We start from the raw sequence: 4227 nt of genomic DNA, 5'->3' as shown, positions 1-4227 counted from the left end.
TTCTTTGAAGCTGGGTCTTTCACTGCACCTGACGCTCAGCGATTCAGCCAGACTGACTGGCCAACAAACCCAGGGTATCCTCCTGTGGCTGCCTTCTCAGCACTGGGATTCCATGAACACATCACCACCATACCTGGCTATTAGGTGCCAGGGATCAAATTCAGGTCTTCAAATTTGTGCAGTAATCACATGATCTACCGAGCCATCTTCTTAGTCTATGGTGTTGCCCATTTACTCAAAGAAGTTAAATCACTACAGGAAAGTGTTTTGTTTGTTTGTTTGTTTTGGTTTTTCAAGATAGGGTTTTTCTCTGTGTAACAAACCTAGATGTTCTGGAACTAGTTCTTGTAGACCAGGCTGGCCTTGAACTTGTAGAGATCCACCTCCCTCTGCCTCCCAAGTGCTGGGATTAAAGGCGTGTACCCCCACTGCCTGTCCTTACTATAGGAAAGTTTAAAGTATGACTATAGGTACCTATGTTATCTATAACATTTCAAGATAGTAAAGACAAGTTATATTAACGTTGACATGAAGAGAGTGAACTGATTTATCAGGAGTCAGTAAGACAGGCACGGTAAGAGTAAAGAATGCTCTAGGCAGTCCTAAACATTTCACATATACCAGAATCATCCAGTGATCTAGCTAAAATACAGTTACTGATTCGGTGGCTCTTGTTTGAAGTCCAAGTATCCACTTTTTCATCAAGGCCCCTGGTCATGCTATGGTGTTGGGGTGTAGACAGACCACAACCTGCAGAGAAAAATCAGGTGCTAAGGTGTAGAGACTCTAAAGAGGTCTTCTCTGCACCTTAGTCTAATGAGACAACTAAGTGTTCGGGTTTGAAGAAATGGAGTCAGAACACACAGGAATTTGCCAAACTTGTGTGGCCTTCATTTCATACCTGTGATGCATCTGGAAGGCTTCAAGCAGAGCCTTGCCATGGTAGACCTCTCTGCCTTGGGAAATGGCTGTGCCGGATGCATTCTGTCCAGGGAAGATGCTTTTACAGATGTGCTGTCAAGAAATGAGATTCCCCAGCAAAGGAACTCACAGTAGAAGTAGAAGAAAGAGGAAGAGGAAGCTCCTTTGGAGTTACATTTAAGACTGATTGCCTGGGTGTGAGTCTGAGGAAGGATAAATAAGACTTATAAGTTTCTGGCTTGTGCCCTGGTGGTAAAGTGATGTAGGACATCAAGCTCAAGGACAAAGTTCAGTGACATCAATTTGTAGACATGTAAAGTTAAGGTGCTGGCTCTATCCAGGTAGCTAAACCATGGGACTAATAGGAGAACTTTTATGTAGACGGAAGTTTCTGTCCTGCCCTGTCCCACAGTTGTTCAGTCCCAAAGAAACACATAGAGGCTTATATTAATTATAAACTGTTTGACCTAATTAGCTCAGGAGTATTATTAACTAGCTCTTACAACTTAAATTAACCCATAATTCTTGTTTATGTTTAGCTACATGGCTTGGTTCCTCTTTGCAGTGAGGAATTCTCATCTTGCTTCCTCTACATCTGGCTCGTGACTGTGTCTCTGCCTTCCCTCTTCCCAGAATTCTCTTAGCCCGATTGCCCCACCTATATTAGCTGCCTGGCTACTGGCCAATCAACATTTTATTAAAGCAATACAAGTGACAAATCTTTACAGATATAAGAACATCATTTCATAGCACTTTTATTCAGATATTCTGATTTACCAAGCTTGTGTGGAGGAGGAATATGTATAATCCCAAACCAATGCCTGACCAGCCCAGCACTAAGGATGAGAAGAAAAAAAGTAGCAGCTTTTAGAGAAGATGTGTTGTACACTATGATCACCTGGGTGTCAAAGATTAGCTAACAGATGGAATGAAATTCCTGCTTTGTAGGCTCAATCTTTTTTCTCATTTTTTATTCAAACGGCACATAGTCACACACACACACACACACACACACACACACACACACACACACTGCTTGCTACTACTTTTTATATATTGTTTCTGTTTGGAATTCTCCTGCTCAAAAGTCCATATTCCAGTCTTATCTAGCATTCTTTCAAAATGCTTTCAGGGGTCTCCTGTCTGTGAAGACTGATTTTAACCTCCTAGCTTCATGTCCTGCCCACCACTCTCCCTTGCCTGTATCACTGTGCCTGCAGTGCTATGTTTGTGGTCCCCCACTTCTCTGAAGGGCAGGGTCGTGTCTTAGCCTTCCATCATTGCGAGCTCAGGAAGTCCTAACTTTTCCAGGTACAACTTTTTATCAAAAAGGGCTTTCGCCTTGGGTTCCCTCCTCCCCTTGAAGGCTCTAACCATTAATATTATACTTAATTATTTAGATTTGATTTATTGGGAGTCAATACTTAATTTAAAAAACTAATTTCTATTTAGGATTTTAATAAATAATAGCATTAAATAACTATCAAGAACACATCAGAACATAAAAACATTTAATTCTTCACATAATTGAATTTTAAATAAAATCTAATGGAGATAAGTTCTTTCCAAAAAAACCCTTAGTTAAGTTTTCATTCTAATTCTCGTCCTTGTTTGTCTTTGTCCTGCTTGTATCTTCTGTTTTCTGGCTCTCCTTATTACTTCTTTAGTGAGGGGTATGTGGAAGAAAATGGACTTCCTTCAGGCCTGCAGTTAAGTAAAGTAAATGCTACTGGCTCAAGGAAAACATAGTTACTTTTAATGTAACAGAAAATTTGAAATGTCTATAAATTAGTATATCTGGGTTTGGATATTACATTCCTTTTTCTGCAGTAAGTTCTTAATTTTATTCCCCCAAATCAAATATTAATGGTTAAAATACATAGCACACCTACCTTCTGCCTTTGTAATCAGATGATGTACTGTAACACACACAGTAAACACATTCACGTGCACGCAGCGCTCACACCCCCACATGCTCTGTCTCCCAAACACTTTTCTGGAAAGCTACTGCATTTTCTGGCTCACGAGGAAGAACTCAAGGAGAACAAATTTATGATGAGACCATGTTTCTCAAACTGAGGTAGCCCTTATCTCAAGCAGAGAATTATGGGAAGCAACTGGAGTAAACAGTGTGGCTGATCCCCTAAACTGTTTATTTTAGTTAATGAATTAAACATCATTTTTTGTATATATATATAAAACTAGTACAGATACTCGAAGGAGGAGAATGCAAATTTCCCATGAAAATTTAAAGATCATAGCAACGTGAGACTGCAAAGAAATGTGGAGCTTGTGGCAAACGGCTTGGGCTCTGTCCCAGACTGCCAGTCACACAGGTTCTGTTTGTTTCTTTGTTTAAGTGGAAAGTCAGGCATTCTTGTACAGGATTTGCATAGAAACAAACACAGAAGCTACCGACCCACAGAAGACTAAAATGTGCAGCTCACAGAGCAGAGTTAGCTCAAACATTGAGGGATTCTGGGAACAGCGGTGTCAGGACATGGGGTCAACAACAGAGAGACCCATGCCTTTGACCTCTGGAACTCAATAAGCATCTCTATATGAGCTTTTACAGTTCTTATGCCCACCAAGTGATGATCCTATCACACTCTAAATTCCTTTCAGTTTCTGCTTTCTCACCTGTTTGTTCTCTAATTTTAGTATATATATATATATATATATATACACAGTCTTCTTGTTAGCATCTATTTATCATGCAAGATGGATTTCACTATGACATTTTCACACATAAACATGATGTACTTTAATCATATTCACCATCCCATTCTGTAAATGGTAGTTTCTCTCCTGCCTGGTCCCACAGCCATCAGTCCCAAAGAAACACACAGAGGCTTTTATTAATTATAAACTGTTCGGCCTATTAGCTCAGGCTTATTAGCTCTCACAATTAAATTAACCTATAATTCTTATTTCTATGTTGCCTCGTGGCTTGGTACCTTACTCAGTGAGGCATTCTCATCTTGCTTCTTCTGTATCTCGCTGGTGACTGCAGATTCAGCCTTTCCTCTTCCCAGAATTCTCCTAGTCTGGTTGCCCCATCTGTACTTCCTGCCTGGCTCCTGCCAATCAGTGTTGTAGCAACCAATACAAGTAACAAATCTTTACAGGGTACAAGAGCATTATCCCACAGCACCGTCCACACTTCCTTATCCTCCTTCCCCTGGTCCCCCCTTCCTCCTCTATAGTCATGTTTCTATTAACGTCTTCCCATAACTTTGGGGACCAATTTGCCTCTGGATCTTTCGTATCTATTTCACATCCCAAATGTCTAAATTTGTATGTCAA

Source organism: Microtus ochrogaster, chromosome 2 (assembly GCF_000317375.1).
Source record: "Microtus ochrogaster isolate Prairie Vole_2 chromosome 2, MicOch1.0, whole genome shotgun sequence".
NCBI lineage: Eukaryota > Metazoa > Chordata > Mammalia > Rodentia > Cricetidae > Microtus > Microtus ochrogaster.
Note: the sequence above shows the minus strand (reverse complement) of the source record.